This window comes from Aegilops tauschii, chromosome 3 (genome assembly GCF_002575655.3).
Source record: "Aegilops tauschii subsp. strangulata cultivar AL8/78 chromosome 3, Aet v6.0, whole genome shotgun sequence".
NCBI lineage: Eukaryota > Viridiplantae > Streptophyta > Magnoliopsida > Poales > Poaceae > Aegilops > Aegilops tauschii.
In genome coordinates, this window is record NC_053037.3 from 27,586,504 (window position 1) to 27,601,507 (window position 15,004).

At 44.0% G+C, this 15,004-nt stretch overlaps 1 pseudogene; it reads right to left on the bottom strand.

The window, feature by feature from the left end:
• Positions 1-2,304: 2,304 nt before the first annotated feature.
• LOC141042643 (2-oxoglutarate-dependent dioxygenase AOP3-like) overlaps positions 2,305-15,004 on the bottom strand; it is a 34,528-nt pseudogene continuing 21,828 nt past the window's right edge.

Here is a 15,004-nt window from a genome sequence, read left to right on the forward strand (position 1 = left end):
ATGGCCGACCGCACACAATGAGCATTGCCTCCGCTCCAGCAAAGATAGCACTTACGTCCGTACCATCCACGTAAACTCCGGAATCAGCCGCCCCCCCCCCCCCCCCCCCCCCCCCCCCGCCCCCTCCCCCGTGTCTGTAGCGCCGTCACGACTTTCCGAACCATGGTTATGAAGCCGAACTTTTTCTTCCATGAGTGCAACAATTTCTTTAACCACCACTTGAAGAACTGGATTTTTCTCGTCCACGAGTTCACACAACAACATCATGTCACTATCACCTTCCTGAGCCATGAGTGCCTTCTCCTTCGTGGACCTCTTACACTTCGACTTGAAGTGCTCGAGCAGATTATAGTTGTGGCAGTGAATTTTCCTCTTGTCAAACTTTTTTTCTTTGGCTTCTTCGACTGTTCATCGGTGTCCTTTGCGGGATGGTACTTTCCGCCACTACCGGATTCCTTGTCTAAAAAGATCATCGTACCCTTTATTATAAAGAGGTATGAAAAGATCTCATCCGTTGATGTGTTTAGGAGGGTTGTACTGAAGCAAAAGTGTTATTTCTTATTCGGAAAACGAATACAATGTGCACTACAACTCATTTTACCTCAAGGCGCACATCATGCTATAAAACTATTATTATAGGCTCATACATCATCTTGCAAGAAGACGAACTGTAAAATTTCTTTAGACAGACTACAAAGCACAAGCTTATATAGCATTCCGATCTAGTTCTTGATGAAGGTGTTTAGCAAGTCGAAGTTCTTTGGAAAGATCCTGCGGGTGCATCTGGGGTCCCTGATGGGGGCTGGCACCTCGCCGCAGGCGGCCAGGGAGAAGGCCGCCATCCGATGGTCTTTGTAGTTGTCGACCGGTGTCACGTTCAGCTTCTCCGGTGGTGACGTGATGATGATTTAGTCCGGGCCTTAATCCATAGTGGCTCCCATCTATAGGGCACATGCCACATGACATGTGACATTAAGCACCAATGGGGAAACTGGAGGCCTAAAATACAAGAATAGTTGACATGTGTACTCTTACCTTCATTATCTCTGACCCAATCGCCTCCGACATAGTCAATATATGGTGTTAGTATGCTTAAAGGTGAACATAGCATATGAAAACCGGCTAGAGAAGAGTATCCCATGTGCTAAAATATAGTAGTGGGCCAGCTAGACACCTTCACGTCACCCCGCAAAAAAAAGGACACCTTCATGTCTCCCCAATCGATAAATATCGATCTCTCTAGAGCCTCTCAGTTCTAGTTCCAATTCCCTCTAGCAAGGGTCGACCGACAGAGATCCGTCCATATATCAAGAGAGTGAAAAGTGTTTGCCAAATTTATACAAATTGAATCGCGTAGGTTTGAAAGGCACTGGGAACAAAATATTGGCAACTGGACCATGTCAGCTAACCTGATTTATCTGTACAACCTCACCTAGTGGAGAGGATGGCGGTCGGTCTAGACGGGAAGAGACCTTTGTAGGTACAGTACGAGCAAGCTGAACCCTCTCACCTGATATAGGGTCAGTTTGGTTCCCGTCCTAGGTGTCCGTCGCCTGGCCTGGGGCCTCCCTAAGAGTTGCCTGGCTATTGTTTGGTTGACGTCCTGGTCATGAGGGAGTATGCCTGGCAGGAGAACAAGAGAAAGTAATTAGCCTGGCCTGCAAAACAAGAGAACCTGGTTAGCCTCGGCCAGGCAACCCATTTTGGACGCCTGGGCTTGCCTGGAGCAGCAGCCTGGATCGGTAATTATAATGCCTTGTACAATGGTAGGTGCCTATGGAGGTGATTAGAAAGATAAACCGGCTTTTTTGAAGCACCGGTGCCTATTTCTATAGGAGAGACGCCTAATTAAGCGTCTACCCAGTACAAATAAGCACCGGTCCTTAAGAAAATTCTGGTTTATTTCTCTAAGCACCTTGCATTGTACAAGGCGCAAGGCTTAAAACACCAGGCGTCTGGAAAGAACTGAAACAGCTAGACATTAGGAGAACAAGTGAACAACAGCTAATTAGCACTCCCCAGGCCAGGTCGTGAACCAAACACATCGATCCTATACTAGCCTAACCAGGCAACTTTTCATAAATTCTTAGGCACATTCCAGGCATAAAAAATCTCCCAGGTGTGTTGTTCAGGGCACAAACCAAACTAGCCCATAGTCACATCCCGACATGGCGACATCAAAATCAAAATAATTTTGGTTGAAGCTGCGCTTGCTAGAGTATCTGTTTTGGTTGAGCTTCTTGGGCATGAAAATCATTTTGCTCTGTTTTATTTTTTCGTTTTGCTCTGATTTATTGCAGAAGGTAACTGCTGCTGCAGATTCCAACCAACTCTTAACATAGAAATAAGAGAATCTTCGCTAGCCTGTTCCAACTGAGATATGTAGCCGACTTGGGCTTCCTCCTCTGATACCGAACTGTGATCATTCTAGCATGGGAAACGCATCATCCTTGTCCACCCCGCGCCCGCAGAAAGCCTTCAGTGGATCACCGAGTCTGCACCCGTCGGAGTGCCAGAATCTTGTGCATTTGTTGCTCGTACATGCACGGTAGGCCACAGGGTGGTCTTCGTCCACCAGCTCTTCCATGGCGCCCAGCAGGACACCGTCCTTCCCCCACCACCCGAACAGCACCGACAGGCAATCGCGGTTCCTTGGCGTCCTGACATGGTGGATGCACGGCGTGACCCTCCCATTGGTCACCACCTGTCATGGCGTCAGAATTCGATGAAAACCGTCATAACCACAAAAGAAAGGGCTTGTTGTTCAACCAGTGAGTGGTTCAGCTGGGCTCCCTTGGTGCTGCTAACTGCAATGGGTAAACTAAAGAGAACTCAAGAGTTGATGAGTGAAAGCCATTCTTGCTTTTTCGTCAATTTTTTTTCGTTACCGCTATTTTCGCTGCTGCCAAAGGTAGATCCGGACATACAAGCGGCAAAATCTTATTTAATTTCAGTTGAAAATCATATTTCCAAGCAGTGTTGGCAAACATTTTGATGGGAGTTGTCAAGCAATTCTTTGTGCAAGGTGCTCTGTTTTACACCATTGATTGGGTTCCTGGTTGCTTCGGTGGGTGGCAATGGTGCCCTACCTTGCAATAATCAATAACACTGCAAGAACAAGATGCGTTGTAGCACTGAGTTGCTTAACCTTCAAACCAAATTAACTTTTAAAATATTCAAATGATTTGAACTACTGCCTAGCGAGCACACGGGCTTGACTTTGCATTAATTCTCGGGGTTCGAGGATGTTTTACCTCTTGTTTTGCTTTCCCTGCGGATCAACCTATTTATGCCAATGCATTGCAAAAAATACTTAGCTCTCTCTCTCTCTCTCTCTCTCTCTCTCTATCTATCTATCTATCTATCTATCTATCTATCTATCTATCTATCTATCTATCTATCTATCTCTATCTCTATCTATCTATCTATCTATCTGTGTGTGTGTGTGTGTGTTTTTTGACTAAAGGGGCGCTTTGCCTTTCAATAAGATATGCATCCAAATTGAAACAATAGCTTGGAACGATGGGGTGGTGTGCAGCATAACACCGAAACCTTCCATGCATAGTAGACTGGTTGTAGGCTTAAATCCATTAAAGGCAAAATGTGCATGGTTATAGTAGGGAGTCCGTGCCTGATGAGAGCCTATGATGCAGTAAATAAGTGGTTTTACCCCGCATAATGGTGGTGGTACCAAATCTGAGCTCACTAAAGAAGAATATTGCATATGCTGAAATATAGGTCCACGCAGGGCATGCAATGTGGTGGGACACCGGGCCACCTTGATGTCACCAGTTCCCAACCGATAAATACCAATCTCTTACGCGCCTCTTAGTTCCAGTTCCATTTCCTCAAGCAACGATGTATGAACAGAGACAATCCACACATCTGTAGTAGAAAGCGTATTTTGTATGATCACAAGTTGCATAGGATTGAAAGGCACCAAAAAATATTTTACCGCCAAGCAGAAGCTTCGTCTCCCGTCCGTGTACAACAACATGGCCCGAATTATATTATTTCCTTTCACATGGGCATCTTTTGGAATAAAAAGACATCAACCATAGAGTTAACATGTTAACAATAGGTGAAGCAACCTGCTACTTACGTCGGGAAGCCACCTCTACAGGTTATAATATGTTCAACTTGAACGGCGCTTTTAATGAGAGGTTGAGGGTTGGTGGTTTGGGGAACTGTTGGCCATGACACATACGGTGTGGTTATTTCTGTTGCGATATGATAGTATCGGGTCGCGATGTCCGCACTGCAAGCTGAAGATGAGGACCTATATCATGCCATCCTGTGTGATGATCATACATGCATTGGTTGAGTTACTTTTTTCCATGGACTGCATGATGTTGAAGCATGCAATGGTTTTTCTCAGTATGGACCATACACCCATGGGATTAAAGTTCAGGCATTTAAAGTTTTTCCACTTGACTAATTCATTGTAGCCTATTTCTTGTTTTGTCCTCGTGATTGTAATAAACCTTTTCATGTTCTCGCGTCTTTGTGTGTTGGTATTGTTTAATAAATTCGGTCTATGTGGTTGACTGACGTACCATGTTTTTTCGCCTGTTTGATGAGTGGCGGTTTAGTCGTGTCTCGGTGGAAGATCACGTGATTTTATTTCAATGTGTTCTATGTCTAGAATAAGATTCTAGATGTTTGGCCTGGCTTCCCAATTGTGCCAGCTTATAGTTGGAAGGCATGCAACCAACTTGAGCATATGGTGCAATAAAGATATGGTTTTATCACACATAAAGGTGAATATAAAAAATTAAAGCTGGTAAGAGAAGAGCATCCCATGTGCTAACATGGTACTAGAAGCGCACACAAGCAATGTATGGTGGTGGCCAGCATGCACCTTCATGTCACATATACCCCATCGATAAATAGCGGTCTTTCCAGAGTCTCGGCTCCACAAGTCCAGTTTCTCTAGCAATGATAAACATAGACCGTCAATATATCCAGAGATTGGAAAGCGCCCGTAATATTTATATAAATTGTGTAGGCTTGAAAGACAACGAGAATTGTTTTACGACAAAAGGGAAGGTTGTCTTAATTAGTTTTATTTGTCCGACCTCAGGCAATGGAACACACGGCAATTAGCCTCGGTGGAAAGAATATTGACTGTCTAGTAGCTGCGCGAGACAAGTCTAGCCTCGTCTCTAATTTACTCTGTCTGTCTCTTAGGCAAGGCACACACATCCCGGCCTGAGGCTATGAACATATGAAATAGGATGACAATATGCCATTTGGAGGTGGTTGTGACTTGTTAGAAGGGTCATGGGCTTCAATACGAAAAAATGTTCTTGTTTTCATATTGTTTACAATTTTCAAAAAGTTCTGGTATTTCAGAAATATTCACCTTTTCAACTTTTTTTCACAAATTTAAGAAATATTTGCGCTTCAGATTTTTTTAATAAATTCTCAACATAAATGCCTATTTTGCAATTTGTGTCCAAAATTTTCATCAATTATTGAGAATTTGTTAAATTTTGTGGAATTTTTTTCAAGTTTATAAAATTTACATACACAATTTGAAATTTCAAATTTGTTGACCAATTTCATGATATCATAGGACATAACAAAACGTTCATGCTGATTGATAATGATAGAAAGTTAGAATAGGAGAAGCATTCAAATTAGGAAAAACATCATGCTCATGGATGCACCCTGTGGCCTAGTCTCACTCACACCTCTCAATGGTGTTTTTTGTACTATGGATAAATGACCTCAACTTCTTGCAGCAGCCAGGCACGAGACGCATCCATGTCAGGTTTGGACGACTTTTAACACCGTTTGCTCGTTGCAACACGTTGAGCAATTTATCGGTCCTTTTTTATAGCGAAAACTCCAGACTTATCAATAACCCAAATAACTTGGCATATGCATTGAATTGGTCACAGAAGTTGTTGGAAAATATTTTTGGCCATTTGACGGATGTTGAAAAACAACATGCTTTCAAACGGACACTTCTGGCCTACGGAGCACCCTCAGTTGAGTATGGTCTATTTTTAGACATCCTTAAAATGACCCCAGCTTTTGTAAGCAGGTGGGAAAAGCCCATGGTACACATGGTTTGTACGACTTTCGACACCGCATGCAAGTTGCGACATGTCCAACCATTTATCGGCCTTTTTTAACTGAGGAAGCAACAGAAAATGCAAAACTTGTCAAAAACCCAAAAAACTTGGTATGGTGCATTACATTGGTCTTACAAGGTGAAAATTTTGGGGACATTTAAGGGATGTCAAGAAACGAGGTGCTCCCAAATGGACCCTTCTAGCCTACCCGAGCACTCTCCGTTGAACATGATATTTTGTTTAGAAATGTCATGACTGACCACAACTTCTGCAAGCAGGTGGGAATGCACATGTTAGGCATTCATGCCTGGCTTGAATGACTTCTGACATCATATGCATGTTGCTACATGTTAACCAGAAAATACAAAACTTGTAAAAAGACAAAAAACTTAGCAAGGTGCCTTGAATGGTCATACAAGGCCATGTAAAAAAAAGGTCATTTCAAGGATGTTGAGAAACAATGTGCTCCCAGACGGAGCATTTTGGCCTACACGAACATCATGCGTTCAATACGTTCCTTTTTCGAACATCCTTGAAATGACCTCATTTTTTTCAAGCAAGTGGGCATGCCCTTGGTAGGCATCTATGTCAGGTTTGGATGAATTCTGACACCGTTTGCATGTTGCCACACGTTCGGACATTTATCAACCTTTGCTCACAAGGAAAACTCCAGAAAATGCAAAATTGTCGAAAACTCGAACAATTTGGCATGGTTCCTTGAATCGGTCATATGAGGCCATGGAAAAAATTGGGGCATGTCGAAAAACAATGTGCTCTCATGTTATAAAACCACTAAGCTGCTTGCGCCTTGCTGGGCCGGCCCAGTAGCACAAACTCCTGTGACTGGCGTATACTTTCCAGCAACGACCCGGAAGTGGGTACAATTTGTCAAAATATTACTCTTTATATGTTTAGTGGAGAGGGTTGTACCGCAGAGGGGCTTGTTTGAGTATTATATTTCAAGCATTACGTTGAGAGCTATGCTCTTTGTGCTGAGGGAACGCTTCCTCCTTTCCTATAGCTTGCATGCTTAAGATCCTCCTCAAGCAGCAGCATGACATCTAAATCATTGAAGGGTAAATTGTTTCATATTCGTAAAACAAATACTCTGTGCAATAGATTTGATTTTACCAAAAGGCCCATGCACTACAAAACTAATATTATAAACTCATACATCATCTCATGAGAAGACGAAAAAGAGTAAATATTCCCTTAGACCATGGACAGGCTGCAAAGTGCAAGCACAATTCGTTGTAGATTTTCCGAGGCTAGTTCTTCACAAAGGTGCTTAGCACGTCTATGTAGTTGGGGAAGGTCTTGTGGGAGGTCCCTGATGGTGACAAGCACCTCGGTGCAGGCCACCAGGGAGAAGGCCATGGCCATCCGGTGGTTGTCATAGGTGTCGATCGCCGTCCCGTTCAGCTTCTTCGATGGCGTGATGATGCACTAGGCCTGGTCTTCCTTGATTGGTGCTCCCAGTCATAGGGCATAGGAACGACAGGTCAAATGGAATGCCGAGGGGTGCAACAGGAAACTTATTGATAAGAACAGAAGGTGCATGTTACTACCTTCGTTAGCTCAGTCCAGATCGCACCCATTCACACGTTTTCCTTCACTCTCCGAGAGGTAACTACAAAAAAAAAAATGAACAAGTCTCAAGACCAAAATTTGCAAAAGAAACCAACAAACATGTAAGAAGGTTATTACTACACAAAATAACCTATCCCGACACATAATACTTTCCAGTCCTCTATCCCCAACTGGATACGTACTACGGAGTAATCCCTTCATCACGACATCCTCGAAGGAGGAAGCATTCACAGTCATAAGGCACAGGAAAGGAGGATAACACTCGGCCTCTACAGCAAGCGGGGCTTACAACCATGCTTCTTATAATAATCAATAGAGTCTGACAAAATAAATACATGGATCACCCCAAAGCCACCTTTCTCGCAATCTATGTCGCTACAACAACTAGCTTGAGATGTGCGCTGACCACGCACCAACGCACGCCATCTAATCCAGTGGCCTTACCAAGCCACCCGTCGCCGAGCCGAGAGCGCCATCCAGTCTAGCAGACCATCACGACGCACCGCATGCGCATGCTCCAGAATCAACCGCCGCCATCTTCCGATGCGCCAACTTCAGGAGAGATCAACGCATTGACCTCGCAAGGCCCTACTGCCACCTCGACGCCACCTCGGCGCCACCTCGGCAACACCGCCCTACGCTCTTTAAGGTTTTGGTTACCGAATGGTGCATTTTTACCGAGGGGGACCGGTAAATGTGGTTACCACGGTTACCAGGAAATTTCAAGCAAATTTCGAACAAATTTCAAACGAAATTTATAATTGAATTTTGAATTCAAATTCTTTCAAAATAGATATAGATAGCACTTGAACATATATTTATGAGAAAAGAGCAACTAGCTTAGTGGAACGTTGTCTACACATGTGCTGTCAAGCTGCCATACTTTACTATACATTGAGCGTTTGAATTCAAAAAATTTGAAAATTCGATTCTTTTTGCTCGAAATGCCCATTTACCCATGGGGACCGAAATATGCGGTAACCATGGTAAATCTCGAAATTTCGAGCGGTAACCAAAACCCTGGCGCTCGTACATCAAGACACATCCGCAGTGACTCTGTTGCACCGTGCCGCCGAGAACCGCCGTCGTCAATGCAGTAGATCCCACGCCGCTGCACCTCCTCACGACTCCAGCAAGCAACTGCTTCCAAACGATGCCTTCAAGAGGGAGAACGACGCGGAACACGTCGCCATCATCCGATCTAGGAGCCCTAGGTCAAGGGTTTCCCCTTGTAACATCCCAAGCAAGGAGATGATGACTGCAGTGATGATGCCTTCAACAAGGTAACGACGCATAGATACCATCATCCTCCACCACGACCGAAGTAGGAGCTCGGTTTTCGCCGGCAGCCACTTCTCCCCAACTCGCAATCAGCTGGATCGCCCTCAAGTCGTGCGGATCAGCTCCACGCACCCATCATCCCCCCACCAATGCTTGGCGTCCGATCCCAAGATCCACGACCATCGAGCACCAACCGGCCGACAACCACCGGAAAGAGGAGCTCGCAACCACCAAGTCCGGGGCTGCTGCCCGGTGCCGATGCACAACAAGCACGCCGCACAACCAAACATGCTAGTGTGCCGCCGTCGGAGAGTTGCAAAATGTGCCGACAAGGCGCAACCCATGCAGCCATTGGTACCAGATTAAGCCCACCCGCCAGCAGCCTTGCAACCATCGTGATGGGCCGCCGCTGACCCGCGGCACCCCCGCTGGAGAAGAGTGAGTACCGCCTCCCCAAGTCCAGATCGAAGCTGAAAAGATCCCGCCGCCGCCGCGCTGCCAGGACTTTGCCCGGCGAATTCACCATTGGCAACGAGAGGAGGGGAGGGAGGAGGCCGGACTCTAGGAAGGAGACCGTGGGGGGCATAGTTTTCTCATCTAGCTGAGTTTCAGTTAGACCATATTCTTATTGTGTAACGTCCTTTGCACTATTTGTATCCTTACCAGGCTTGCATGACACCGAAGCAAAAGCAATGATTTCTCCAAACATGAATTTTGCGCTATTGGAATGAAAGTTCAAGCAACTGAAATTTTCTTCTTGACTAGTTTAATTGATGTTCAAATTGAACATCCGTTGACTAAACACCTCTTCTGGTATAAAAACACAAAACGGATTGGAGGATAATCCCCATTGTAAAGAGAAGATGACACACCTTTACGTAGGGCTTGAAATGTGTGCAAAGTGCTTGTAAAACTCCATTCCTTTTTATTTATACGATCTATTATAGTTTGCTTTTCCATAGCCTACATAGAGTTGTTGGCATCTCAGCCCAAGAAGATAGAGAAGAATCTCATGCGCAGATGTGCATGCCGAGAGCAAGAAGGTCAGTCTTCCTCTTTGCAATTTTATGAATGATAGAAATCAATCCTCACTTGTATTAACTTCATGAGTGAAGAGATACACTTTCCCTCAGTATTGTCACTACTCCTATCAAAATTATATAATTGGACTTTTTCCCCACTTCCTCCGGGGGATTCAAACATCATATGATGATTCATGCAATGGTACAGTGGATCAATCAATTCAAATCAACAGAACCACTAGGTTGAGTTTTTTTTTTGCGGGTGCACTAGGTTGAGTTTTGTCCTAACGATTGTACTCCCTCCGTCCCAAAATAAGTGACTCAACTTTGTACTAACTTTAGTACAAAGTTAGTACAAACTCGAGCCACTTATTTTGGGACTGAGGGAGTATTAAACCTGTTCATGCTCTAGCCTCTTTGTGTGTTGATGTCGTCCACAGAAGCCATGATATGACCGGTGATTTAGCTATGGAGGCGCACCCGATGGGACCTATGTTGTGGCGAATATATGCTTTTACTACCCACAAAGGTGAACATAGAAAATCAAAACTGATTAGACAAGCGAACCCATGTGCTAAGTAGTGCCGGATTAATACAAAAGACATGCAATAGGGTGGGCAAGTGGTGGCACCGACATGTCACCAGAGAGAGAGAGAGAGAGAGAGAGAGAGAGAGAGAGAGAGAGAGAGAGAGGGGAAAGCATATGTTCTGAATTGTGTAGGTTTGAAAGGCACCAGGAACAATTTCATGATGATGAGGCAAAGTCTGTTGAGCAATTTAGTTCACTAATTTCAGCTGGTAGAGGAGATGGCGATCAGTCTGAACAGGAAGAGACCTTTGCGGGTCAGCAGCCGCGGGAGACAACTACAATCCCCGCGGGATGGGGAAGTGACACTCTCTCAGCCAAGATACGCACATCCTGGTATGAGAGCGAGATTCGGTCATTACGAGCTGGCAAGTGTCTTGATTGAATCCTATAGGAGGCAGTACTGCATGTGTTGTACATTAGAGAATCCTGTAGCTTGTGTACTGTACATGTGTCTTGTAGCATGGGCACTGCTCATTTCGATCTGGACCTTTTATTCGTGATCTGAGAGTGAACAGCTATCGCTGAGTCACGTTGAGATTTAGCTCTTCAAAGTTACTGAATCTCAGTCCCCGGACATGAAGTTGCACCTCCGCTGGCTAGAGTATTTATTTTGTCTATGATAAGGACTGTTCATCACTTGTTTTTTCTCAAGACGAACGGGGCCTACTTGTTTACACTAACTGTTTCGCCTTGTACAGTTGTAGTACTGTGAAACAGTCACACTGATAAAGCTTCCATAACTATTTTAACACATAATGCAACAACAACTAGCATTTATTTTCTGTGCTAATGGCACACACTCCCTCCATACGATCTCGTCGCATGGAGATGTGCGCCCGAACTTGTTTCATTTCGGTTGAGCATTTTCAAGCATTCAGTTGAGAGTTGTGATGTCCTTTGTGCATTCAGATGAGGGCTGTGTTGTTCTTCGTGCAAGGGAATGCTTCCTCTTTCCAGCATGATATCTAGATCACTAAACGGTAATTTATTTCTTATTCAAAAAAACGAATACAGTGTGCAATACATTCATTTTACCTCAAGGCACGCATGCTACAAAACTAGTATTACAGACTCATACACACCATCTCGCGAGAAGACGAAGACAAAATTTCCTCAAACTATGGACATGCTACAAAGTAGTTCTTGATGTAGCTCTTGATGAAGGCACTTAGCACGTCGAAGTAGTAGGGGAAGGTCTTGCGGGTGCACCCGAGATCCCTGATGGTGACTGGCACCTTGGCGCAAGCCGAGGCTATCGCTCGGTTTCTTTGACTCTCCAGGAGGCAACTACAGATGAGAAGGAACAAGTGTCAGGACCAAAACAGTAGTATGATGTACCCCAAGCAGTAGTATGATGTACCATAAAATTTCCCACAAAACAACGTATCCCGACCAATTATGCTTTTGAGTCCTGTATGCCCAAACTGATACTACAGAGTAATCGCTTCATCACGACATCTTGCGTGATGATTAGATGAGCATTGGGCAAGTTATTTTTGCCAGAAATTGCATGAGGGTCAAGCAAGCAATGCTGTCTCCCAGCATTGGTTATGGGATCTTGGGATTAACGTTTAAGCTGCTAAAGTTTTTCCTCTGAACTGGTCTTATTGAAGCTCAAACTGTGCTTTGTCCTTGTGATTGAAATAAACCTGCTCATGCTCTCACGCCTTTGAGTGTTGGTGTCGTCTACGGATGTCATGCTATGTGATTAAGCCGTGTCTTAGTGGAATACCTAGTAATAATTTAACATATTCGATATCTAGAATAAAATTTCATTTCGCTTTTCAATTGTGTCGGGTTCTGGTTGAAAATGGTTGGAAGGAATCCAACCGATGAGAGCATATGGCATAGTCAATATATGGTTTTATCAGGCATACAGATGAAAGGAAAATCAAAGTTGGTAAGAGAAGAGCACCCCATGTGCTAACATAGTACCAGAAGTGCAGACAAACCATGTAATGCGGTGGGCCAGCGAGGCACCTTCACGTCACATATACTCAATCCATAAATATCGAGCTCTCGAGAGTCTTGGTTCCAAGTCGAATTTCTATCAATATGAACATATCCAGATGCTTCCAACCATCCAAGAGTGGAAAGCGCCAGTTGTCATATATTTACACGAACTGTGTAGGCTTGAAAGACACCAGGAATTGTCTTACGACAAAGCAGTCCTGTTGGTTAACATGATATATCTCTCTGGCCTGACTTAGCTACCAACATGGCCATTGGCTCAGGCGGAAGAGACCTTCGCGCTCCAGTACCTGAGCGGCAAAAGTATCACTCTCAGGCCCGATTTACACACATCTGGACATGAGGGCTGCAATCGTGAGCGAGATGGCGATCAGCTTTTGTCTTACCGTCAACATCTTGCTGCCCACGAAGGTGAAGGTCGTCGGATCTGGCAGCACGGCGAGCCACCTCCCGTCCATGGCCCGCACCTCCAGTCCCTACACCTTGTGTTGCACGATGTTGGTCATCAACGTTGTCGCTATGCTGTGCCAGCAAGGACACGCCGGTATCCGTGTCCGGCGGCACGCCCGTAGCGGCACAACCGGGCCGCACCACGTGGGCGAGCGATCCCGGACACCATCGCCTCGACGATTATCCTCTCCACTGTTTGTTCACTGCAGCTCATGTTATTAGAAACTTAAATTAACGGGCTTGATCCATGTGCATTTTCAAAAAAAACTCAAATAAATTTATAAAGCCCATGAATAAATGGCAATTGGAGGTGCAATTTTTAGTCCCACCTCGAGAGTGCAGGTGATGTGAAATCAACTTAAATAATGGATCCTCCCCACTCCACTAAGTGATATGCATGAGGAGAGAAAAAGAACACCACACGCATCTGCTCACTTTGCCTCGCCGGGCTAGGCATGGGTTTCTTGACCATTATTAAGTTTTGGAAACCTAGTCAGTTTAGATCTTGATCATGACATGACACCGTGTGGGTTATCCTATATATATGACTTACCGACCATCACCAAATACACAACGGCGAGCTGGAGATCAGGTCTCCGCAACACTCATCCCTTCGCTGCTCTAGACTAAAGATTTCGGGAAGTGCTACACACAACGGCCCATGTTCGTCACACACGAGTCGACTTCCTTTCAAGTCGGACAGCATTGCATACTATCATCTCTGTCGTCATCTGCTTGACCGGTCTCCACCAAGGTTGTCATCAACGACATCGCCTCTGCAGCAGTCACCGCTACTTTGTCTGCAAACGATCGGTATGTGCATCGTGATCTTATCCAAGCTCTAGTTATGGTTGTTGTGATGTTGTTGTTTATGTTGTCATCCTCATGTAATACGATAGAGCTATGCATGCCAATAATTATTTTACTCTTAAATTATTTACTGAAATTGACTAACTTATCAACAGCTCCAACACGCTCTTGGCCGCCGTCATGATCGTCTTGCCGCACATATATGGACGAAATATTCTAGTGCAGTGTATTTCAGTGCAAACAAACTGCATTTCAGAAACAATATAGTCATATTTGAGTGCATTTTTAAGCCTTGTTACACATGCATTCCAAGACATCGTTTCCCATAAATTCCTATGTTCACTCAAAATTCAGATGCAATTAACAAACAGGTCGGACCCGTCCATCACACTGGCCCGGGATGCGGAGAGTATAGTGCTGGCGCACTTCTACTTTGGTACAACCCTTCTAAACACATCAACGGAGAAGATCTTTATATACCACTTCATAATACAACGGAGAAGATCTTTTCATTCTATACTGGTAGGCAGTATGTATATTGGGTTGCTAGCCCGATATACCGCCCTCCAGATGCTGGGGCAACGCAGCTCCCAATTGAGCTAACAACTGTTGGTGAAAAGGATGGAACGCTCAAGATTAAGAACTAAGTGGTAGTTTGGTTAAAGGCCTTGACACCATGGGTGAAAAAAAGAGCGTGCTTCGATCAGGAGAACGGTGGACGAGGCTTAAGCTTTTTCTCTTTTTTTTCTTTTTTTTGTTTATTCATTTTTTCTTTTTGAGCTTTATTATTATTTTTTCACCTGTTCAAAAAAATATTTGAAATACCAAAAAAAAATCTTGTTTTCAAATACTGTACACGATTTTAAAAATGTTAATAAATTTCAATACATGTTCTTGTTTTTTAATTTTTGTTCACAAATTTAATAAAGTTTGTGTTTAAAAAAAGTTGATGAACTTCTAAAGAAGTACGTGGTTTGCAATTTGTGTTCAAAATTTTAATGGGTTGTTCAATTTTTTTAACAATTTCCAAAAAAGTGTTCAACTTTGTAAAATTTCCATACACAGTTTGAAATTCCAAAATTGACAATATTAAAAAATGTCAGGACATAATAAAATATTCATGTCGATTGATAATGACATAAATTGAAAATAACAAAATCAGTGAAATTAGAAAAACTATATGCTCGTTAAACGACTTGTCATTAAGC